This window comes from Pipra filicauda, unplaced genomic scaffold (assembly GCF_003945595.2).
Source record: "Pipra filicauda isolate LSUMZ 115617 unplaced genomic scaffold, ASM394559v2 scaffold121_size3267253_pilon, whole genome shotgun sequence".
Lineage (NCBI taxonomy): Eukaryota > Metazoa > Chordata > Aves > Passeriformes > Pipridae > Pipra > Pipra filicauda.
The window spans coordinates 137,363-162,995 of NW_024103674.1; the positions used below are offsets into that span (position 1 = coordinate 137,363).

Genomic DNA, 25,633 nt, shown 5'->3' on the forward strand with positions numbered 1-25,633 from the left:
AAATAATTACCCAGGCTCCGGCGAGGAGCACACACGGACACACAGAGACACACACACACACACACACACAACCATGAAATCCTGCCAAACTCTGACAGATAAAAATGTCCTCAGCCTGCTTTCCTGCCTGGGTTTGGGGAGATGTGTGTCTGGTGGAGCGGGATGGGGTCTGCTGCTATTTCAGTTACGGTGGGACCTCCAGGCTCTTCCCAAGATCAAGGCTCTGCAGGGTGACATATTTAACATGCATATTCAGTGTAGGAGGTTTACTAGGGAGCTTCAGGGGATGCTCCACACCACCTGTAGCAGGGCACGCCGTCGCTGCCGTGGTGGGAGAGCGGCTGTCCCGCCGCACCCCCCGGCACAGCGCGGCTGAGGACAGCCCTGCCACGAGCCAGCTCCTGTCCCTGGCGAGTGACAAGACATATGATGAGTGGGAAGGGAAGCAGAGGGGTGAGGTGCCTTGCCAAAGGTTACTCAGCATGCCATGGATACAGCTGGAAGAGAGCCCTGGTCTCCTGACTCCCATTTCCAGCGTTTCAGCCGTTAGATCATCCGCCTCCGCAGTCAGGCTGCTGGCCCGATGCCCTTCCCTGAACAAAGCCATGTGCTCCCTTGGGGGCAAGGTGAGGGGCTTGTTAACACCCTGCACCCAGTGTGTAACCCCCCACTTTCTCCTGAACCACAACCTGATGGGTTGTGCTCCTCATCACTGCTCGGAAAAATTCCTCTCTCCACACTCGGAACCGGTTCTTCCTCCTGCCCCCCTCCTGTCCTTCTGGGTTTTGTGGAGGATATGCCAACACAGTGTGCACACCTGGGCAGGTAGAGCGATCTCAAGGCTGCATCTCTCACTCGAGGAGCTCAAACCTGGCCAAAAGTTTTCCCCCTGGTCAGGTGATACCCACCTATTTCTGTAAAACACAGTGCAGAGAGACTGCATCTACTTTTTAAAGCAGGAGAAAGGCTATGCAGAGCTCTGCCACAGTGAGATTTAGTGTCAGGCTTATTTGTACATCTCCAGAAACCCTTCTGAGTCCACCATAAGCACTCCAAAAGTTTGCAATTCCCAGAGAGAAAAGGTTTTGTTAAGAGTGTAAGGGAGGCCAAACCGAGGTGCCACGCACATTCCCACCCTGGCTGGTGTGAGCAGCAAAGCACAGACCAGAGGCCATCAGCGTTTCTGCCTGGTATGAACCATCTCCCATGCTCCAGGAATTGTCACCAAGAGCGCAGCAAAGCTCCAGCCCACGGCAGTGAGTGTGCAAGTCTGCTGTGCAGGTGGATTGAAGCCCTGGGTGTGCCGGGGAGCACAAGAGCTGAGTGTGAGCCGGGGTGTGTGGGAGCCTGCACGTGTGCACAGCATGTGTCAGTGGAGCTGCAGTGAGCTCAGCAGCGCTTGACAAGGCAGAGTTGTGTAAGTCTGGTTAAAAATGACACTCAGCTGTTGCATTGCAGGAAGAAATGAGAAAAAATTAAACATGGGGAAGTTTTTCTGTTTTTCGTTTTTTCTGTGTTGGCCACGTGTAAACTTCTTCCCAATTGCAGAGGGAGTATTGTTATTATTAAACCTGATGGGATCTGCAGCTCCTGGCTGAGGAGGTTGTTCCTGTTCTGGAGATGTGTATTTAACATCAGCCTTCACCTGACTCCTACTTCACCCATACACAGGGCAGTTCCTGATGCTTTAGTCCCTCACCTCACACAAAGGACTGGTTCAAGTCTACCTTAAAAAACAGGGGTTTGGGCAGTTTCCAGCCCCACACTGAGGGGATCAGAGCATATTCCAAGTGGGCTTCAGTACACCTCTGCTTCCACTCACAGCAGTCATGAGCCTGAGGTGATTACTGGAAAAAGCTCCCAGCTGCATCCCACCCTCAGGATTTCCAAATTCCAGTTCAACAGTTTCTGCTGGCTCTCCATCCTTGCTGCTCTTGTCCCACCACAGTGGGATGCAGCTGCCAGCTCAGCAGATTTGCCCTTAGCAGGATGTGCCATCACTGCTGATAACGATCAGGTGTTCTGCACATGTTGTCCAAGCTGGCTTGGTTGTCTGTTCATTAAACTCATCCATAACTACTTCCCTCATCAGCCAGCCTGGATCAGTTTTCCTTTAAATATTTCACTTTCTATTGAATTCCTATTGCAAAGAAAGGCAGGGAGCTCTTACACACCAAGGTGGAGTGACAGCCCCCTTCCAGTTCCCAGCACAGTGCAAGTGAGGACCAAAAGATCAGAAGAGCCAAACAAAATGGGTTTAAGAGAAATCCCAGTGTGTCCTCCCACACGAGAACATCAGACACTGGGGAAATATCAGCTTGTGAAAGAAAGGAGATGTTCCCTAATTCCCCACACATACCATCTTCGTCCTCCTTTCCTTTCCTTCAGGCCACAGTCAGAATCAGGATGATTAGGGCTGTGATGGTACTTAACCAAGAGGTAAAACACGGGGAGAACATGTCTTGAGACCACTGGAAGAAGTGGCCACATCTCCAGTCTGGAAGCTGGATCAGTGCTGAGAGCAGGGAATGGTGCCTGAGGCAATGGAGGATGGCAGAGCACAACTGGGTCCAGACTGCTATCACACCATCAACTTTAATTTTTTAGTAGTATCTTTTTCCCCCCTGTAGCTGCTGTAGGGATGTTGTTTCACATTAAACATTAATACACTCCACAGGGCTGGTCCCCATGGAAGCTATAAAGCTTACTAAAGTGGGATTATTTTGTGTCTAAGGCAATATTGTGAGGTGCATTCAATCTAACTCCTAACGAGCTTGAATCTGAAATTAATTTGTTAGGTGTCTTTATGGGGCTCCACTGATGTGAAATATGTTCTGGGGATCTGGCAAAAGGGAAAACGGAAGAAGCAGGGAGGTGATGTCTCCAAGTCTATAACCCCTGGTTTAGAGACTCAAGGCTAAATCTGGTACAGAAGGAATCTCAGAACTAAAGGGAAGGCTTGGGGGAGTCAGACACAGAGTTTTGATCCAGAAATCCAATGTTCTGCTCAATTCTGCCCCAGACACCCTCTAGGACCTTGGTCAGTGCCCTTGCATGCTTATTTTTGGCCTTACTTTCCAGTTACCAACATGGAGTCACAGCAGTATTTGTGTGACTACTTGGACCATGAACTTGTTGGAGAGGCCAGAATCTGGTTGTAGCATCTACAACAATGCAAATCTGCTGCCCACATGACTCACAAGGTGTTTCTGTCCTACGAGCAATGAATGACAACCATCTCAGCCAGCTTTGTAAGGCAGCAGTTGAAAAAATCCAAGCTAAAAAGCTCCCTTTCCACTCAGCAGCACCACAGAGCAATGCAGGGAGCTGGGGCCTTCTGGTTCATGTCAACAAACATGATCATGCAAATGTCACATCTGTTAACAAACATGATCAGTGGGTGAGCCAGAACACGGGCTACAGTTCAGGGTAAATAAGTAGTGGGAGAAGAAAATGTTCCATGTGCTGATTCTGAGTCACATTCCAGTCATTTTCCAGCATCGTCCATCCCTCAGTGCAAATGGAGGTTCCTGTTACAACCCCTTGCAGTTTATTAGGTGGTTTAAGGTGGCCTTTTTCTAATACAAATTCAGTCTGGAGCATTAAATGTTCCTTATCTTATGAGTCTTCAGGATCCTTGGAGGAAAAATAGGCAAGTACTTTCTGTAAAGTGCAAGTTGTATTTGAATGTACACTTAATTTCATCGTGATTGATATCTGTGTGTTAATTATATTCTATTTTCAGCAATACCTTTGCTGTCACAAGGCAGTGCCTTTTATCCAAGGAGTTCAAATTGAATTAGAGACATTAATTAAAGCTCTCAGCACTCTAGTAAGGCAGGCAAGTGCTGTTACTCCCATTGTTTCTTGAAATAAGAAGAAAAGAATAGAGCTGGGTGTCTACTTAGCCACTTAAAATGTAATTTTTATACAGTGGGGTAGCTCAGAATGATAGATTTTGCACAAAATGATATTGCAAGGTCTTGTTTCATCTGGGGGAGGCTGTGCAGCCCCAGATCCCTCTATAAATGGGCAGACAGGATGAAATGCTCTGACTCTCCATTGCTTGCTGTGAACCCTCCACTACTCCTCTGCCTCCTGGGATTTTCTACCTTTCTCCCAACCTCTTCACCTTTCATTTATCCCTTCTATTAGACTCAAATTGATCTTGCACACATCTCTTCTGTTTCCCCCATGCTCGTTGGTGTGAACTATTTCCATCAGAAATGCAGAGCCGGGAAAGAGAAATTACTGAACATATTATTTGCAGTAAAGAAATAAGTCCCCTATCTCTTTAAGCTTCATGCACCAATAATTCTTCCTTGTGTCCCACATTTGTTGCTTGGCAGGTTGAGAGAGGCTTCTGCCTGCTGCCATTTACCAGAGGGAGGAGGCTAACAATTGCTATTTGTATCTGAAACACTTCTGTTCTGCAGCAACTTCACACAGTGCTTTAGGATGCTGATAAATTAGTAAGAGGCTGAAGTGTCAGGGGAGAGATGAAACAGCTTATGTTGGTTTAGAGCTCGACCCTGTAAAGTGACGAATGTCTGACCTCATTTCAGCAAACAGCTTAAGTGTACCCTTAATTTTAAGTAGGGATAAGCTCCTCTGGATTTTATTCGGCCATCTCTGCTTTGAGTTAACTGTGCACTCACATTCCTGCTAGACAGGTAACTACTGCCCTACACCTTTAGGATTTAACTTGTGGCAGGTGCAACTGGAGCAATAACATTTATGTCCTGCCCCTAATTCAGAGGGAAGTGCTGGAAGGCAGCACCCATGAAGCAGCTCTGCTTGTGCTTTGGGAACCCTGTCCAGCAATCCAGCCAAGCTGGGGACACCTTTTCTGTCAGAGCCAGAGGAAAACAGGGAACACGGATGGAAAGGAATGGGGAAGCCAATCTGTCGGGGTTTGTTAAGTCACAGGGACTGCTGTGGATAAACCTGAGCTCTGGGAAAACAGAATTTGGGCACTTCTGACCTAGATGTCTGTATAGCTCAAACTTGCAGACACTGATATCTGACTGGAGTCAGGGATGGAGCTGCAATTCAGCAGTGGCTCCGAGTCCCTGGATGACTGTGGCATGCAACATTGTAAAATTCCAATTGGTTGTAAAGCTATTTCTTTATGGAAGTGGGATTTCACTGTTTCAGGCAGTGATGACTGAATTCCTCCCCAAAACTCGGTAACTCTGCACTGATTGGTGTCCAAATTTGCATTATTCTTTAACCATTTCAGTTTTAAATATGCATGAGTGGCTAAACCTGTGGGATATTCATCAGCTGAAACATTTTTAGGTAAGGATAGGCAAGGAGAGAGGACGAGAAATACCTTTCCAAGAATACCAACACAGTCCACAAATTCCCTTCACTTTTGCCAAATTGCTCATGCTGAAAAAAATAACGATTGGGAGATGTCAGTGTTTGGGTAGTGAGAGCTCCAAGGGGAAACATTTCCAAATCTCTATTTCAAACTACTCAAGCTTTTTCTCCTTTTGATTTGTCTCTCCATCCTCTTAAGAGAGAACAGTGATAAAAATATTACTTTTGACCCCAAATGACTCCGAGGAGAAGAGGCTTTTTTTTCTCTTCAGTTTGTCAACACTTTGCTTACAACTTGTCAGAATATTCAGTGAACCAAAACCACCCTACAAACCTTCCTTTATTAATGCAGTTCAACCAGCAGCCTAAAGGGAGCGGGTTTTGTGCAGAAACTCTAATTACTCCCTGCCTGTAACGAGGTGAGAATCACACTGGTAACAGCTCCGTACCTGCTTTCAGCTCGTTTGTCCCCACACTTCAGCTAATTATAAACCACCGGTGTGATGATGATGAGGGTGAGAGGCGGCTTGAAACCAAGCAAGGCAGGGAGCAGCCTCCACCAAGTCACAAGAGCAGGTGGTGCTGGACAGAGGGAGTTAAACCTCAATAGTCCTCATGACAAATCTACTGGGCAAGGGGCTCTGAATTCCAGGATCCTCAGGCTCTTGGTTCAAGGGTCTGTTTGGAGAGGAGAACCTCCTCACAGTGCTCAGTAGTGCACACAGGTATGTGGTGAAGTGTCACAGGGCTGCAGAGGTGGTGAAGGGTCTGGGGGGGAAGCCACATGAGGAGACAATGAGGTTTGTTCATCTGGAGAGGAGGAGAACATTGTGGTGTTCAGATTCCTCACAAGGGGAGGTGGAGGGACAGGCAATGATCTGTTTTGTCTGGTGACCAACAACAGGACCTGAGGGAACAGCTGGAACTGTGTCAGGGCAGGGTCAGGTTGGATCTCAGGGAAAGGTTCTTCCCCCAGAGGGTGGTTGGGCACTGACCAGGCTCCCCAGGGCAGTGGGCACAGCCCCAAGGCTGCCAGAGCTCCAGGAGGGTTTGGACAACGCTCTCAGGGACGGGGTGGGATTGTTGAGGTGTCTGTGCAGGGCCAGGAGTTGGCCTGGATGGTCCTTGTGTGTCCCTCCCAACACAAGATACCCTGTGAGTCTGTGATGTTGAAGCCAGTCCTGCTGCTCCGAGCCCGGACCGGTCCCGCCGTAGGTGCTGCACGAACAGAAACCAGCAAGGCGGTCCATGCCCCAAAAAACTCACAATCTAATTAGGAGACCAAGGACACCAGATGGCCAGGGACAGATGGGGGAGCACGAGGGAACAGTGAGATAATACCGCTCAGCGGGCTGTGGAGCAGTGGTGTCAGCACACCAGCAGCCCGACTGTTGGCAGGATTTTGATAGCTATTGTCACAAATGAGAGTTAAAAATAGGGAGGCTGGATAATGAGCTCTCTTTGTAGATGTTTGTGAGGAACTCCTCTCATTTGTGAAGTGGCAGAGATAGGATGAATATAGATGATAATAATAATAATGATAAATTGCACTTTTCTGAGCTGCTTATTAAAAAAAAAATATGATGGGTGGTGAGCAGTGATTTCTATTAAGCACTGCCCTGAACTTGAAATTATTCCTACTATTATTAAATTATTGTCCTAGCTAGTCCACTTCCCCATAATTTCATTCTAAGTTACACAAAAATGCAGCCCTTTCTTCTGCCTTCCTCTGTATTTATACACCTCATATCAAAGTCCAGTAATCTCATAAGTGTTAATAGATTTTTATCCTTGCAGTAGCTTTAGGAGATCGGGAAGTGCTGCTTTTTCCATTCTGCAGAATGGGAATTGAGACACGGGGTAGATTAATGACTTGTCCCAGCTCATTTTATAACTGCTTCAGGAATTCAGCCCAAATCTCTTAAGTCTCAGCTCAATGCTACGTCTCCTTGCAGTACCCTTCCTACGCACCTTCCTGCTACTATTCCAGAATTAGCTGGGACTTGCCACAGAGTTGCTTAGAATTTTTTTGGATTGCTCATTTCACGTCAGGAAAATGCCAATTCATCAGAGGCAAAACACTTTGTAGAAATTTGTTGATTTAAGGGGAAAAAAAAGGCATTTTGATCAAGTCAGCTTTTCTTTGGAACAGAATGTGTCGAGTGTTCAGTTTGGAAAGGATCGGTTCAAGATTGTGGTTTGTTTTTCATTACATGTTGAGTAATATACATTCAAAATCAAAATGAAGTGTTTTTCTTAAACAGCGTGTTTTGACTGAGCCAAAATAGATTTTGTAATTTATGCATAAGAGGAAATATCCAAATTCATTTAATACTGTTCTTGCATTTTGGAACAAGAAAACACCTGCAAACCAGACACAATAAACTGAACAAAAATCATACTATTCCCTACAGTTTCTACTGGAAATTTAGGAAGGAGAGTAATCTGAATAGTCAGTTCAGTGAGGCCTGTGTCAGGTCCAGAAACCCTGGGTTTGGGTTTCATGCCTGTTCCATCCCGTGTGCCAGTCTTGCTTTCCTAATATATTCCCTTGCAACCATTGGGACCTGTAAGCAGAGAGACTGAAGGAAATGAAAATTGATGCCCAAACTGCCCTGAAGAGCAATAGTGTAACATTAAATCCAAGAAAGTCAACTCTTATCTCACATCTGACATTCTTGCAATAATTTTGTTGTTCTGAAGTTCGTTCCTGGGCAGAGACTTTGCCACAAAAGCCACATGGAGTGACCCCACTCCATAGGGTTTGGGGAATGCAAACTACCACTGCTTATTGAGGTATGTTAAGAAGATGAAGTTACCAAATGATCCTTGCAAATGGTTTATCTTCCCATTTTTCTTGTCTCTCAGCAAGGAGCTTAGCCTCTGACCTGGGTCATTTGTGTTCCTCTGTTCTAACTGGAGGAGCAGAAGGGATTAAAATCCAGGGGCTTCTCCTGGTACAGCTCCTGTTGCTTGGATAATGACAGCCCTGCCAGCCAGGGTGACAAGCACCATTTAATTTGGAGCTTCCTTCTGGGCACCAGGTTCAGCCACCACTCAGCTGGATGAAGCCAAGGGAACCAGGGGCAGCTGAAGAGTGGAGAGAGAAGGGACCCTGAGTTGGCAGCTGCAATTCCTGGCCTCAGGCAGCTCTGCTTTCCTCATCCCACTGAGCAGATGAGGAATTTGCTGTGGCCATAAAAATCTCCATGTGCATTTGGCCATACATTCTCCTTCAGGCTCTGTCTTAGACCCTAGTGCACAGTCCTGCCAGGACACTCCAGAGACAAGGTGGGACCTCCAGAGGACAGCCCAGCTCAGAGCTGTGCAGAGGAACAGAGCTGCACGTGGGACCAGGGTGAGGAGAACTGCTCCCTTCACATTCCTGCAACTCCCTGAGGGATGCTCTGCAGAGACTTGGAGATGTGTTCCACAAATCACTAATTTAAGTGTTTAGGATGGACTCCTTTAGCTCACAGGACACTCGTGTGAGGCTGAAAACACCCAGATTCAGCCCCTTCTCCAGCCCTGCCACCCCATATGGAAGTCATGTGCACACTGATGCACAGGTGCCTAAATTCAGGATAGGAATGTGAGCTAGAAAATGTATTAGCCCCAGAAAACACCATTTTATGGGCAGCTTGGAAACAGAAGTCAGAAATATTGAGTGCAGGTCTCCTGCTCTCAGAATGCACCAGCCCAGGCTCTGCCACTGCAGGTTCTCCTGGAAGGTCTATTGAAGTCAATGAGCCTTGGGTTGGATCTCATTGCAAAAAGATAATCAAACACCATATTAACTCTTAATTTGGAACAGAATATTAAATTAGAAGCTCGAATTAACCTGGAACTGCATTTATATAATGAGAAGATTTAAAATCTGTGTATCATGAAGGTGGGAGAACTACCCAAAGCTGTTCTCACCAGCCCTGAACCCTGGAGCCGCTGTACTGCAGCACTGCATTCCCACCTATTCCCTAAGCACTGAGCCTGGAAATCCCACTGAGACAGAAGGATGTGTGAAAAATAAAGCCATCTCACCCTTATCAGTAATAATCAGTGAAACCCAGAGGGCTGGTACCAGCTAAATGCCAACCAAAGCCAAGAACTGAAAAATCCCAGAGGATATTGAGGGTCTGCACTGGAATCTCACCATCACCAACACTCTCTCCCATCAGTTCTGCAACACAGATCTGCTGAAAACCAAAGGAATTCAGTCCTTGCCAGGATTAAAGACCAAAACCACTCAGGTCTGAGCATCTCCAACATTAAAGCAGTTTGGGAGCCAAGTTTCAGGCCACCTCTAGCTGTGAGGTTTATTTATTTCCTTCTTTGAGACGGTTCTGCTCTGTGCTAAATCCATCTCCTGACCACCTGGAGCGTTTGAGAGTCTTGGCTGTGATGCTTGTCTGTTTAGATAGACTGTAAGTAGAGCTGGTCAAAAATTTTTGACAGAACAGTTTTTCACAGGAAAACGCAGTTCTCTCGAAATCCAAACGTTGCACGGGAACATGTCAATTTTGACAAACTTTTTTACGTTTAAAGTGTCAAAACAAATCAGTTTGATTTTCTCTTTTCATTTCAGTCGTGTTGAAATGTTTAATTTTGAGGAAATAAACACATTATTTTTATATTGTTTCAGTTAATTTGTTTTGACATTTTTACACATTTTGCATTGTATTGATACAAGTTGAAAATATACTGTTGATTGAATAAAATATTTGACGCTGTTTCATTTATTGCATGTGTTACCATTAGACAGTGATAAATATTTCTCATGGCATTTTAGTGCTTCAGCACCACAGGAACGGAAAATATTGATGGTCTCAAATTATTATTACTTTTGAATTTTTAGGTCGTAAGAGCCTTGTGGGATCCTGGTTCTCCTTCAGGCTGAAGCTTAAAAAAAAAAACCCCAACCACATATCAAAAGGCAAGAATTTCCCAAGGAAATAGCATGTCCATTTTCCAGGCAGGTCTGTCAGCTCAATGACAGCATGGCACAGCCCCACTCCCCTCTGCACACCAGAAAACCAACTTCTCTGCTTGCTAAAGATAAAAAAGGAAGAAAATGCAGATTTTCCCAGAGTGGAATTCGTATGCAATGTTCTCATGAGCATCAGGGATTTGTGCCTGAATACCATTGACCTCCTGGGGCCTTTGGCTTCCAAACCACTTATGTACTTTTAAAAGATATATTCCACCTCCTTCTTGGAAGTCCACCTGCTTGGTTTGGGATTTTTTTCTTGTTTTAAACCACATTTTTGCTCCTCCATGCATAGGCTCTGAATTTCTGCCATCAGTTCCGTGCTGGTGGTGGTGACAGTGAGTGGAAAACAAGGGCAAAGCAAGTGGCAAAAGGGAGGGCGAGAATGGCAGCGCAGAGTGAGCCTGGAACGAGGCAACTTATTGATCCCTCATTTCATGGAGGGAAATGTCCCCAGCGGCTCCTGTGCAGCTCAATAGGAGATGGAGGCAGGGCTGGAGGGCCAGAGGACACACAGTCCATTTTAAATGGGGAGAAAAGCAGGACCCCAGCGTGAGGTTGTGCCTGATGGTGGATGGAGTGAGAGGCAGGGCACGACCAGCCTCCTTCTCCTCCCTTCATCAGGGTAAAAGGAAGCTCCAGCAGGTACTAAGGGCTGCTCCTTCCCATAGAGGCCATGCCTGACCATTGTCTTTCCCTTCTCCCCCCTTTCATGAGGGTAAAAGAAGGTTCCAATACATAGGAAGAGCTGCTCCTTCCTATCAAAGGTTCAGCACCCCTCGGAGAGAGGGGTCAGTCCTCACCACCACAGTGTTTGTGCAGTGGGAATTAAAAGGAGAAGCATCCCTCAACTTTGGAGGTTTATTTACAGAAGCAGAGGGGGTTTTCTGTCTGCTCTTCCTCTTAAAGAGACCTGCCTCAACCACCAGGCACTGCGGTCAGAAATCTGAATTTCCCCATGCAGCTGCTGGGAGGGCACCTCTGCATGCAGATCTGTCTGGATGTCTCCTTGTGCTCCAGCTGGCCTGTCACTATGGATTACAGCTTTCAGCTAATAGTGAGCACTGCTGGAGTCTGAGACTTCCATTAAAAGCTGAGGTTTCCACCTCCCCACCCCACAAATGGCTCCATCCCAGACGTGGCCTCATCTCTGGGGTGGGGAAGGAGCAAAGTGCCTCAATTTGTTTCTGTGTTAGGCAACAATGGAACAAGTTGAAGGCAGAAAAAGAGGTTTGAGGATGATAAATTCTGAACACCGTGGATAATTTACTTGAAAGTTGATCTTACCCCTTGTCATCAGCACATCTGTGGTGCTGGAGCCCTATCCCTCTGACAGCAAGGGTACAGTGGAGCACTGAATTACCCCCTGGAAGAGTCCTTGAGGGAAATGCTTCATTACTCCAAGCCATATTGTGGAGTGTCTTTGGAAAGCAGGAATGCTCCTGCGGGGAGGGATTGCCCATCCATGCCCACTCTGCAAATCATCAGCCCTTCATGGCCAGAGGAATTGAAGGGTGAGGACAGATCCAAGAGAATTGGCCTGGGCACTTGACCTTTCCCCATTGCCAGGAGGAAATCACTGAGCAGGAGGAATAGCACATGCTCCACCAGGCTCTACAGAGGGAGGGAAGAGGGTCTGGAAGAATTCAGAGCTGTTTGTAAAGCAAACACTGCTGCTTCAGCACAGCCTGTGCAGTTGGCCAGCACTGCCATCACTCGTGGGCATGCTGAAGGGTGACTTCCAGTTTGGCAAGTGCCAGGTGCCATCACAACTCCTCCTGCTCCAATGGAGGCATTCAGGAAAGACTTCTGTGTGAATGCTGAGAGATTCACACCTTTGGGGCTGGGGGAAGGACAGGACATGCTGAGTGGCAGTTTACAGTTTCACTGGCACGGTGTCCTGCAGTCCCCTCCACCAGCACACTGCTGACTTCTGCTACATCTCCCCCGCACTGGAGAGATCCTACATGCCTCTGCAGCTTCCCAAAGTGACTTTGGCTGAGAGCAATCCAGAGCAGGCGTCACATTCGTGTCTTCAACAGCCTGACTCCCAGAAAGATCCTGTGCAACAAGCTGGCCAAATCCAAATCTGAAAAACACCTCCATCGCTGGTCATGATTAATTAATTCTGCTTCGACATTCCCCAGGGCACCTAGCAGCTAGTCAGAGCTGCCAGAGACAGAGACACTGCTGTGGAAAAGGAATAAACAGACTTTCCTCAACTGCAGAGGTGGAATTCGATAATAAATAGCTAGCTAGATAAATAATTTTCTGTGAGTGTTAAATTAAATGCAGAACAGGAATACAGCTGGCTTATCCCTGTGAAATCAAAGGTGTTTGGAAGGAGTTTCCAGAGAAAGAAGAGTATTTAGAGTCTACTGTGCTCATGAAGACATAGCCTGAAGTTATCCATCATGGCTAATGTGACTGTTTACAATGACAGACAGCTATTCCTGGACATTTTATTCTTGGTATAATATTCTCAGACCAGAGCAGCTCAAGGAAACTTCCTTCTAATTTACATCTCTGTTTTCTCCCTCCTCCTGCCTGGATTGCAGACCAGGCAACATCTCTGTTCCCACAGCGCCCACACGGTCTCTCCAACCAGCTGTTGTGGGCTTGGCCTGTGTTCCTCAGGGAGCTGCAGCTGTCAGCCCGAAGTAAAGGCTCTTGAGCCTCTCCTCCTGCGTGCCCTTTTGATGCCTCTGTCCCCTAAACCCCCAGGCCCTGCCCAGGTTTGTCCATTCCCCACACAGCAGAGGCTGCAGTGACAAACACGCGGGATTTGAGGAAGTCGGTGGGAGCTCCGGCGACATCCCGGACCCAGGTACAGACCTGGGAGTGTGTTGTAGCGAGCAGATGGCTGTCTAATCCCTGCCAGCATGGCAGTCCTGGTGTGCAGGGAGCACCACCAACCCCTGTCTCATTGAATATGCACATTCACAGCTGATTTTACTTCAGCACTGCAAGTCCCTGTGCACAAACCATCCAGATAAATCCCCGATTGAGGTCCTGTCCCAGCAAAGAGGGCAGATCTGCTGGTTCCCTTTTCCCCACACATCTCCCAGTCCTGTAAGTCTTTGCTGCCCCTTTGCCCTCTGTATCCCTGAGGGTACAAGTCCACCTTGCAAATATGTTGATGTTCTCCTCCCAAGATATTCAGTTCAGACTCTGCTCCCACAACAGTGAGCATTCCGAGCGTGCAGTGGGTTCCTCTGCCTTTCTTCACACCTTTGTCCAGAAATCAGTTCAGATCATCCCTTCCTCCCTCTTTACTCTTCACCCACCGTGCCTCTTCTTTATCCACCCCAGCAGGCAGAGCCAAGACATGTTATTAACACTTGCCACTTCGTTAGCAATCCTCTCCAGGAGGAGCAGAGGAAGAAAGAGGGAAATGTGCAAAAAAATAAGAGTGTCAGGAAACTCGGATTAAAGGAAGAGTAGCAAAGACTTGAAGGTGTGAATGAGAAAGTGCAGGAGTAGAAGAAGTATGAGAGAAATCTAATGGGTGAGAAAGAGATTTATAATTAATCCATAGGCTAGTGAGAAAGTGGGGAATGTAAGTCAAGAGCACAGGATTCTCTATATGTTCCTTCTCCTGATTTAATCTGACTTCAGACAAATCTTTTTACTTTCTCCTTTTATCTCCCATCGCTCTGGACCCTTTGAGTGTGTGTTATTTGAGGTATGAATTGTCTTTAACTGCCTGTAGCATAAAGGGAACTGCAATCACAGGCACTAAGGATGCGAGACATTGTTTTTAACACATCCTAAAATTAGGCTCAGAAAAAGTGCTTGGGGATTGTCTGCCAGTGTTTATTAATTCAGATTGAATTCATTAGACAGTTACTGTCAAAAAATGGGGTGGGAAAAAAAATTAAAAGGATCAAATACACAACTGCATTATTTCTTAACTTAAATGCTTTCTGATGAGGTGTTTGGTAAGTGGATCTAGAAAGAAGTGAAAAAAAACCCAAAACCAACCAATAGTGGAACAATATGGCTATGGGAAAAAAAAAAGGGTTATGCTTCTCTGCTAAATGTAAATATTGAAGTGATTTTCTACTCCCCTTTCCTTCTAGTCTCAAATATAAAATCTTTTCATTCTTTCCCTGCCATGCTAATTATATCTAAATACCTTAAAGTAGTTTTTTCCCTTCATTTTTTGTTCCAGAACCAAACTGATGGGAAAAAAAAAAGAGAAGTCATTATTCACCTATTCCTACCAGGAATTCCAATAACTGTCTGTCAGATCTTCATAACAACATGAGGGATATCAGCAAGGCTGAGTTTCTGTGAATTTCTTAAGCTGACAACTTTCAGAGTCCTTTGCTCTTTCTAGTCTAAACCTGCATTCAACAGAGAAATTAGAGTGAAATAATTAGATTTACAGAAAAATAAATGAGCAAATCCTTGTATCAAAAGGGAGAGAAAAGTTCCCAGGAAATGATCTGAGAGTGGATTTACTTTTTCCATTAGAAATTGCCACATAGCGCTGGTTTATTTTAAGACGGTGACACAATCCCTTTTTACCCTCTATTTCTCTGAATTCTTTCTTTTCTCTTCTCTTGGTTCTCATTTTTATTTTTTTTCCAGCACCCTTAACACGGAACCAAACAGGCACGAGGTCCCTACAGAAAACTGGGATGTGGGATGTCCAAGTGCATATGACATTAAGCAAAAAAAAAAAAGCAGAGCTCCCTGAATCAGCAATCCCTGACTCAACCCCCTAAAGAGCTCTTGGAACACAGACACGCAGGGATGGGAACAGCCTGTTCCAGGGATCCTGCTCCTCAGGCCTCATTTGAATCTGTTGTCATGTCTGGTCTCCCAAGCACAGGACCCTCCTCACAGCCACCCACCAGCAGTCTTTGTCCCAGAGGTATTTGGGAACCATCACCTGCTTAGCTTCCAGTGGATTTAAAGAGAATTAGGCACATATATAGGAATTGGGCATCAAAATATCTCCAGGTGTTTCCACATTGCCAAAGATCTTGGCTCCTGTGTCCCTTAGCCATAGACATTGCACTTGCATTTGTTTGCTCTTGGGGTTTTTCTTCAGGAGGAAAGAAACTTCCACTAAGAAGTAACCCGGTTCTGGGTATATTTTGCTTTATTAACATCAGTTGTGGGCAATATGAGTAAGCACAAACCCTCCAAAGGCTTATTGTCATCCTCCACAATCCTCCAGCACTGTCCCAGCAGACCCTGCACGCTTGAACACTCTGCATGTGGGGCATGGAAAATGCATCCTTGAGCCTCTTACTACAGAAAGTCTGCATTATTGAGCTGGAAATCAGTCCTCATATCCTTTCAAGTGCTTGGAGCTTTAAAATCACACCTAAAAATAAGAGCCAGAATGTGTCTCAGCTCTCCTGTTGATTTCCTTTTCCCCAGCTCCAAATCTTATAGCTGGAGGTCTGCAGACAAGCAGGAACGCTGCGCAAGGGCAGCAGAGTGTGTGTTTGTCCCCAGCACTTCTGGCCACCACTATTATGGCACCCGAGGGAGGGTCATGCCCCAGCATCAAAGTTATCTGAGCCACGAAGGGTTTGGGCAATGCAGTTCACTGGTCTCAAGGCTCTACAAAAAAGCTGCCTTGGAGGAGCAGCAGCGAGGAAAAAAAGTGCAGCCACGGACAAAATTTCTGCCTTCAGACTCGAAAACAAAGTAATGAGAAGCACTGCAGGAGAATCCACTGGCAGAAAGGACTTATCAGACTCTTTTGCTCTTCTTTTTAATGTAAGCAGCTTTATCATTAATTGCTATTTACTGCCTTGATTCAGGCTCCTTAAAGCACAATGCACAGCTCTATGTGTGTGTGTTTGCCCCTGCACCTCGCTGTGGGTGTTGTGGAAGTCCCCATTTCTGTGTGCAAGGGAGGGATATTCCAGTAAAAGGACGACTTTGCCAGTGGTCTTGGGCAAAGAGGAGAGACATTAATTCAGGCCAGATTTCTAAAGGTTGAGCCATTTTGTCAGGGTGGAGGGGAGACAGGTGCAAACCAGTGCTGCTTTTGCCCAGCGCTGGAAATGTGAATACTCAGCACTGCTGACGACCAGTCTTTGGGGGGGTAATATTTCCTGAGGACAGGGGATGCTGAATTCTTTAAAAAAAAAATCCAGATTTTTCCTCACGCCAAACTTGGATCCGAGTTCCCTGGGTAGTTGAGATTCACTGTGTGAGCTGGAGGGCTCAGAGCTGCAGCACTGACTGTGAGAGATTCGGCTCCTGTGCATGGAAACACATGCATTTAAAAAGCTCTTCTGGAAGCTATCAGCCTAAGTGACCTGCCCAAGGTCATATATAACATGTTGGTGACAGTACCATGATTGAACTATCTTGCTACAGCACTGCTTTATTCACACAGTGCTCTTGCATCCCAAAACAGCCTCTGCTCCTGATCCACTGCTCCCTTCCCCTCCTTATCACAGTCTCCTTAGAGACACATCTGTCCTGTGCTCCGTAAACCATAATATACCTGCAGTCTTTTATTCACTATCTGTCACCATGCAGTTTTATTACATATCCCTGAATTATCCAGCCTAGGCTACAATCTACTTATCCCTGCCAGCCATTCTCCCTTTCGACCCTCACCTCACCTTTCAGCCTTCTCAGTGTTTTGAGTCTTTCAGGCACTTGAAATGCAGGGACAATTCTGATTGTCTGGGGGAAATCCAGCAGAATTTCACTGAGGCCAGTCTGATGGTCTCCCTCTCTTTTCTAAATGCAGGTGGTTGGAAATCAGAAGCTAGCAGTGGTCTCTGCAGTCCCATTTGAACCAATCCTTCAAGAATACTAACTCACAGCTGCCATTTTAAAGCTCTGTTCCCCATTCTTGCCGTCTATAAAATTTTATTCCCCTCCTCTCTCTGCTCCTTTCATCAGAAATCAATCTTCCAATAATGCAGGTAAATTGCAGTCCTACCTTATAGCTATTTTTTTGCATGCATCTTTCTCGTGAATTTTGCAGAACTAAAGCTCCCTTGTCCATCCTTCCCCTTTCCAGCCAAGCCCATAAGCACAGTAATCATCACACCTACACAACACCTCGCCAGCAGAGTTGCACCTGCTGGTCACATCTCTCTCCTGTTTGCAATCCAGGAGGCAAAGGAATCATTTGTCCCAACGTGGCAATTTGTCTCAGCATTCACACTTGCCTTGCAGGTGAATTTTGTGTTCCTACCTGCCAGCTCTCCCCTCCTTCCACCCAGCCCCACACACCTCTCAGAACTTAATTCCACCTATTGGTGTGCTTTCCTCACAGCCATCAGCTGTCCATCCTTCCCACTTTTCTGAGAGGAACTGCTTTATTCCCTGTCTCAGCCCCAGAGCAGATGACCATTGAATAGTCTCCTCTCTGCTCACTCATGGCCACTGGAGAAGGAGCCCTCAGCAAGTGTCACTTGTCAAAGCTGAACATCCCTGTCTGCATACAACAGCCTGTCCTCTCTGCACCCAAATGTCTTTCTTCAGAAACAGGACAAAAAATGGCTGAAGGGAAAGGAAGGGAGTGGAGAAAGGCAGGTTCCTCCTCCCTCCCAGCCGCGTGGCCTCGGCGATGGTGGATGACTACGGGCAGGACGCAGGACTGTGTCCAGCACACAGCAGACAGGAGGCACTGCAGGAGGCACCTCGAGACCCTCAGGTGCATGGGGATATGGCTCTGGGGAGAAAATGTGGGGAAAGGACATGGCTCCATAGCTGATCTCTCTCCACTGTGTCACTGCTACCAGGCTGGTTTGGTTAAAGCTCAAGGTTTCATGCACTTGTCTCTGCCGCAGCCTTCCTGCGTCAGCTTGGGCAAATTCTTTAAGGTGACATTTTACAAACACCTTGGGGGCTGATTTTCCAACTGTTCCCCATATCCCACTGTGATATTTAAGGTCCTGTCTTCTAAAATGTTCCACTACCCTGCCACTGACTAGTTTCAAAATCTGTCAAGGCAAAACTGCAAACTGAAGTGCTTCCAGTGACTCTAACGGGATTTGAATCGATCCCCGAGCCGTGTGCTGCACTTCCTCTGGTTCTGAGCAGAGGTGATGGCATTCCCTGTTTCTTGTCCTCCTCCTCTGTCCAGACAGCAGGCCCTTCAGGGCGGGAAGCTTGCATCCACACAGTTCCTAGTGCTGGGAGACTCCAGGCTCGCCCAAGCTCTGCATCATCCCACAGATAATGCAGAGATATCCCACAGATAACGGCGGTGATGGAGGAAACTGAGATGTGCAGCTCAGGGTCACAGCAGCTGCTCATACCCACCCCTTTTATGTCCTGCTCCAGTATCTACTGTAATCACTGAAATTACTTTTGTGGGAGGTGACACAGAGGAAGAGATTCCTGGATTGATATTCTGCCTGGCATTGATGAAAACCTTTTTGTAATACCTTAATCCAGCACCCACAGAAGCAATTTGCTAATCTCTTGCTGACTTAGCTTCTAGCGGGATCGACCATAGCCAGTCATATTACCTGGCCAACCATATTATGTTCTTTTTATGCAGAGAGAAAATGTCCTTCCTGACCCCAGAAGATGGTCAGCCTTTGCTTTGAAGCATGAGATCTGATTACCATTGTCCCAGATTGCAGGGCTGCAAATGCTATTAATTGCTACAAAGTTACGTAGCCTTTTACACTTCAAATCCATCCGGACTTTCATCTCAGCCACATCCTGCAGCAGGGAATTGTGTGGCTTCACTATACACTGAAGAAAGGACTATTTCCTTTTAATTTGCTTTAAAAGTTGTGCCCTTTAATTTTGATGTGCCCCCTTGTTCTTGTATCATCAAAGTGTTAAAATGCTTCTGATCACTTTTCATTTTAACCTTCATATACCTTTGCACTGGAACCTGAATTTCCCTTCTCGCTCCTCACTTTCCCAGACTAGATAAACTATTATTTCCAGGCTTTCTTTATTTAACTTGTTAATATTTGTAAAGCAATTTAAAATGTATTAATATGGTTCAATTATAATATCACTCCTATTTTCCATCCTTCCTTTTAATGTCTCAAGTGTCCATCTAATTTGCCATCAATCTCCATTGATTCTCCCTCTGATGATATGTTAGTCTTTATAATATCCCGGGGAATATTTCTTCTGCCTTCCTGACCAGCATTTTGGAACAAAGAAGCTGAACGCTGACGGATCATAAACATGATTCACTCTGCACTCAGCATGTGTATGGATTTGCTGTTGCTCGGGCTTTGATCCTGGAAATAGGTTTCATTATATCTGTGGGGCTGTAATTAAAAATTTGTCTGTGTGATTCCAGTTGCAGGATCGGGCTCTTTGCAGTCAGGATTGCACTGGGTCGGCCACAGCTGAGCACAGGAGTGAAACCAAGTCTGTATTTGATATTTTTGAGCAATATCTGAGCACTCAGTGACATATCCTGCAGCAGTGGGGCCCTTGAGACAACGAGGGTGAATTGATATCTGTCCAATCACAAATAGGAGAGAAAAATGAGACATGGATATTCACTCCTCTTTCCCATAGAAAGTTGGAGACAGCCAAGGAGACTATGTGGTACCAGATGTAAAACATTCTAAGCAAAATATCTCTGCAGACAACTCATAACTTAACTCATAACAGTTAAACTCCATGACACTGCACATGACAGCCCTCAGACAACTGACTGCACGCCCCCACACAGCTGAAAGGTTATCCCTGGAGTGACAGCACCCATCCATGCCCTTCTGATCCCTTCACTGTCCTTCTGGTTTGGTTAGACCACTTCCCAGTTTCTCCCAGTCTTAGCAAGGCCTGATCCAGCTCCATCACCAAAGTGTCAGCAAATACCTCAAGCAGCACCTCCAATTCCAATCAGTCTTTTAACTTTAACTCTTCTCCCCCAAGAAGCAAATAAGAGGATTGATAAACATGTATCTCTAATTGCACGAAAAGGATTTCATCAAAATATTTCTGAGAACTCAAGTTACTTTAAGCCAACATCCTATAAATATTGTGGGGGAAATCCTAACTGGTCTCTTTTCCCTGGTTGATTTAGATTTATCTGTTCACTGGCCTAAAACATGGTACAACAACCCTCCATCATTTTCAAATACTTTATAGTTCTCTTTTAGGAGAGTGGAAATGGCAGATAAACACATTATCAGCATTCTCAGGCATAAAGCAGCAAAGCCTGGAGTTGTTTTGCAGAAGCAACTCCGAATTTGGACGACATGACAATAAGCAATTCTAGAAATAGCTGCTGCACTTAGGGCTACGTTACAGAGATCCTTGTTGCTGCTTTTTTTCTCTCTGTTCACAGTTTTAGCACAAACACTGTGCTGTCTTTGTTAGCTCTTCCCTTTGACTTCCTCAGTATTTCTCAGGCATCTTTCAGTCTCACCTTGTACCTCCTGAGCTCTCCGTGCTCCCTCAAAACACACCTTTGATTTTGACTGCCAGTCTCCCTCAGCACAGAGCAGTGTGGGAAATGGCTGGAATAACTCTAGCATCCTCCTGCTCTGGGCAGGGAGGGGGGCTGAGCCAGGAGGGACCCACAGCCACATATGTACCCCAGCATATGTCTGAGGGTTCGCTTACCCACTCACTATCTGTACCTGCTGGAAGAGCAGCCACATGCCCAAAGCTGCCAGGCTGCTCCAGCACCCGCATCCTGCCTCACTGCTGTCTGTCCCACTGATCCCAGAAGTCCAGCTAAAGATTCACACCCGCTTATCCCAGTCCTCCTGCCTGCCCTGAATCCTCAGCCTCCTCCCCAGGGTCACAGCTCTTTCCCATCCATCCTTCCGTGGTTAGTTTTAGTTTTTTTGTAATTTTCTGCCTCTGAACTACTGAACACGTCTCTTTTATTTATTTTTCTGGCCCTGCAGCCTCACCTGGAATGTCCTGCCCACAGGAGGCGATGCTTTTAAAGCTCACGGTGTTTCCCACCCTGCTTAGCAAGTCAGCCTCCACAACTGCAAGGATAAATTACCACAGAGGTCTCCAGTGTTAGCAATGCATCTGACACCCTCATGCACAGCTACAGCAGGGCAAAGAGATGGCTAAACGGGATCCGTTGTGCCGACTCAGGACTTCTGGCCAGAACTGCATCCAAAATCATGATGGACACAGCAGAGTCTAGAGCGCAGGGCAGGTTCTAAATCACGCTCTAAATCAAAGGCTAAGAAAGAGATCCTCACTCACCACGGAGCCAGTTAACAGCCCTGGCTCCGACAGCCTGGGATGATTTACAGCAAGTGGCTGCAAGCTTTTCACAGGTACTGCTGTACAACATATTCCGGCTGGAATATGCATAGATATAAAAGTCCAAGTTGTGAGAAGATCTGTCGTAAGGCTCCAGGCTGCATCTTCTATAAGCACCAGGTGAAAGGACGTGCTGCCTATCGGGATAACCAGGAGACAGATCCCAGGCACGAAGAGACTGCAAGATCCAGAGCTACTCTACTGGAAATCAGGAGTGCGGAGAATGGATGGGAGTATGAGAGCTCCCTCTACTCCTACATTCTGTTTTGATTTCCAACAAAAAGCCCTGGAGCAAATTGTTTTTTCTGGAGCTTCTCTTACGTGTGAGAACCTCTCATAGCTTGGTTTGCAAGCTTTTGTGTCGCTGCTTGGTATGTGTCAGCCCAGGGCTGACTTTGCTGTAATTCCTGACCCTCTGGGAGGGAAGATGTCGCTGTGATGGCAACACTCCATCGAACAGTGCCCACTGCTACCAGACACAGAGAATTGCTCTAGGGTCTGAAAGCCATGCTGGTGCTCCTGGCACCTCAGCTTCTACCTCTGCCCAGCATTTCCATCACCAATACAAACAGTGAACAACAACAGTGTGTGTCTGGCAAGGGCTGTTCACTCCCTCCTCCTCTGCAGGCCACCATCTGAAGCTGGTTTACATTATTCACTCCCATCAGTTGCTGCCTCTCTGACTTACTGTTATTCCTATTGCCAGTGGAATAGCTGATCCATCAGCAGTGCAACTAGTAGTTTTTCTGAAATAGGAGCCAGGAATCATATGTATGGAGTTCAAGCAGTTGGGGATGCTATGTCAACACCTAGAGACGTGCCATCACCAGAGCTGCAGTGGCTTTGGTGGCACCCTGGGTCCCCTTCTCACCCAGCACTGAGCTCCAAATGGGCCTGTCAGGGACACAGCAGAGCTCTGTGCAGAGCTGAGCTCTGCCAGCTGCGCCGTGCAGGCAACAATAAGATGGATGCAGAGCACATGACTTCAGAAGAACAAACAGCAAAAATAAATAAGAGAGTCTTTCTCTCCCTCCTGTGATGCTGCTTGCAGGTCCTGCCTCAAGGCTGCAAGAAAACAGCTCCCCAAGCAGGGGGATGCAAAGGCTGAGACATGTTGTGTTATACTCCCCAGCCCAAGTGCACAGGGAATCCTGGGCCTGACTTAGCTCCTTTTCAAAATGACATGTTTATACCCAGTTTACACCACCTTCACTTAGGATCTGATCCAGCATTCCTGAAATAAACTTGATTCTTTCAATAGCCTTCAGCTCAGCCTAAATCAGCTGCTCCTCTGATTTCTGCTCTTCCTTCTGTTCCTCCCTCCCACTAGTCCCAGCACTTTTCCTTCCCTGGCCTAGCCTATCCATCCAGCAACAGCCACCCTACGCCTACTCTCAAACCTTGGGGAATGCCAGCTCATTTGCCTAGTCCAGCTCTGCCCATGCTCGTTTCTCTCCAGACAGAAGAACCCAGCAGATGTACCCAGTTTCCTTTCCCAGGCCTCTCTGCTTGATAATATTTGCCTTTTCCACACCCATTGCAGCCACGAGCTGCTTCAGCCGTGTCCACCCAAGCTCCAGGCCCAGCAAGTCAGCTGGATGTGGCCATGCAGAGGCACAGCCAGCAGGGAAAGACCTCCCCTGGCATCTGGGAACACTGTGGAGTACCACACACCGCTGGCAGGTGCTTTGCCCTGACTCAGCTCAGCACCATTCCATAGCTCAGCATCCTGCTCCAGCAACCATTTCCAGGCAAGGGGGAGAACCACAGGACCAGCCCAGGGTCCGTGGGTCTTCTAGAAGCCAGATCTCTGTGTGTGTGTGTGGATATTCTCCCTCTCTGGGAAGCTGCTCTGTGTGGCCTGGAAGGAAATGGGCCAAGGTCCTTACGGTTGTTAAAAATCCCGTGATACTTTCGCGAGGGGGACGGTGTAAATCAAACCACCGGGCACGAGCTCCCTCGCTCCGGGTAATTTATATTCTGCCTCACTAAGTTCATCTCTGCACTTCCAATGCATGAAGTGATTTTTCACTTCCCCTGTAGTATTTGCTGGCACGGAAAAGCTGCTGGGCTCTGTCCCAGAAGTAGCTGCATTTCATCACCGGGTGAACGATCCCTGCGTGCACCGGGCCGGGCCCCCGCGGGCTCCGCTCGCCCCGCGGCTCCGCAGCGGGAGGACTCGGCCCCGCACCCGTCCGGCACCGAGCGCCCGCCCCCGGCCGCCCCCGCCTTACGGTGGGCGCTTGGCCCCGCTCCGCGGGGATGCGCGCAGGGGATGCAGGCGCAGGGGGTGGGCAGAGGGTGCGGGAAGGGGGTGCGGGCGGGGGATGAGGGAAGGTGGTGCGGGCAGCGTATGCGGGAAGGATGATGCGGGCAGGGGGTGCGGGCAGGGAGTATGGGCAGGGGGTACCGGCATGAGGATGAGGGCGGTGCGTATGGGCAGGGAGTGCAGAAGGTGGGTATGAGCAGCGGGTGTAGGCAGTGGGTATGGGCAGGGGTGCGGGCAGGGCTGCGGGCAGTGGATATAGGCAGGTGTGTGGGCAGGGATGCGGGCAGGGGAGCGGGCAGGGGTGCGGGCAGTGGGTATGGGCAAGGGTGCGGGCAGGGATGCGGGTAGGGGGTATGAACAGGGATGCGGGCAGGGATGCGGGCAGGGGGTATGGGCAGGGGTGCGGGCAGTGGGTACAGGCAGTGGGTGCAGGCAGGGGTACAGGCAGGGTACAGGCAGGGTACAGGAAAGGGTGCAGGCAGGGTACAGGCAGAGGTGCAGGCAGAGGTGCGGGCAGGGTACAGGCAGGGTACAGGCAGGGGTGCGGGCAGGGTACAGGCAGGGGTGCAGGCAGGGTACAGGCAGGGGTACAGGCAGGGGTGCGGGCAGGGGTGCGGGCAGTGGGTGCAGGCAGGGGTGCAGGCAGGGGTACAGGCAGGGTACAGGCAGGGTACGGGCAGGGGTGCGGGCAGGGGTGCGGGCAGGGTACAGGCAGGGTACGGGCAGGGGTGCGGGCAGGGGCTGCCCCGCTTTCCCGGCGCTCGGTGGAGCCACAGCGCCCCCTCCTGGGTTCCGGCGGCAGCGCCCTCGGGCTGCGCTGGCGCAGCGGGCGCGGGGCGCCGAGAGCGGGCTGTGTTCCCTTCCCGGGGGTCCCTCCCTGACTCCCCATCTCCGAACGCCGCGCCTAGGGGTGCTCTGGGGGCTCTTCACACTCATGTCTGTTCTTCAGCGGTTTGGGTTTTTTTGGAGGGAGTGGGTTACCGATTAATTTTTTCCTGCCTGCTCAACGTCCCTGCATCAGCTATAAACACCGAGCCCTGGGTAAAGTCTAAAAATTCACATCCATTTCTGGAGGTGGGCAGGAAGCCAGGCGTGGATGTGCGAGTTCTGGAGTCGGTTCGTGCAGTGCTTTCCCGAGCAATGAGCCCGGAGCAGGCACTGGGGCTCCTGCCTGAGCAAAAATGGGAGGGTTTGGCTTTGAACTATTTCTGTCACAGAGACAACAATGATTATTGTCTGCTGGCAGACCCATTCCCACATAGTGTTTAGCACCAGCCTTATCCGTACTTCCAATATAGTAAACAGTGGAGGTGAGGAGGGAACACAGATTCATCCCCCATCATCTCTTTTGAGACACCTTTTACCTATAAGCAAGCCAATTCACCATATGTTCCTCCTCTCCCAAGTTTTAATATACACTTCAGTCGGCCTCATTATATTCCTGCACTTGGAGGATTGCACAGTATCCTGACTAGGCCCTATGGAAAAAGGGGAAGGGGAGGAAGGTCAGAGGGGGAGGTTAAATACCTCTAACACCAGTGACATCATCTCCCCCACACATCCTAAGTCATCTGTGATCAAAGGGGGTTGCAAAGGGAGCATCTGTACTGTGAGGATGGGAGGGTTTCACTCTGAACCAGTGTAACACTGAAGTGGAGCCTTGCACTGTGCGTTTTAGCTATGGATGTGTGTGTGGTTTTGCTCACACACACACACTCACACACGTTAAAAACCACGGTAACTCCAGCAGAGCTCTCCCCATACTCCCAGACTCCAGCTCTTATCAGAGAAGGCATGATGGGTATGGAATTGCCGCTGCTCCCCCAGCCATTTCCCTGCTCCCC

The 25,633-nt window shown here is 48.0% G+C and overlaps 1 protein-coding gene across 1 annotated transcript in view; it reads right to left on the reverse strand.

Moving 5' to 3' along the window:
- The window catches only part of BRINP1 (BMP/retinoic acid inducible neural specific 1), a 90,425-nt gene that overhangs the window by 62,660 nt on the left and 2,132 nt on the right, over positions 1 to 25,633 (reverse strand). The gene's annotated exons all lie outside the window — the stretch shown is intronic.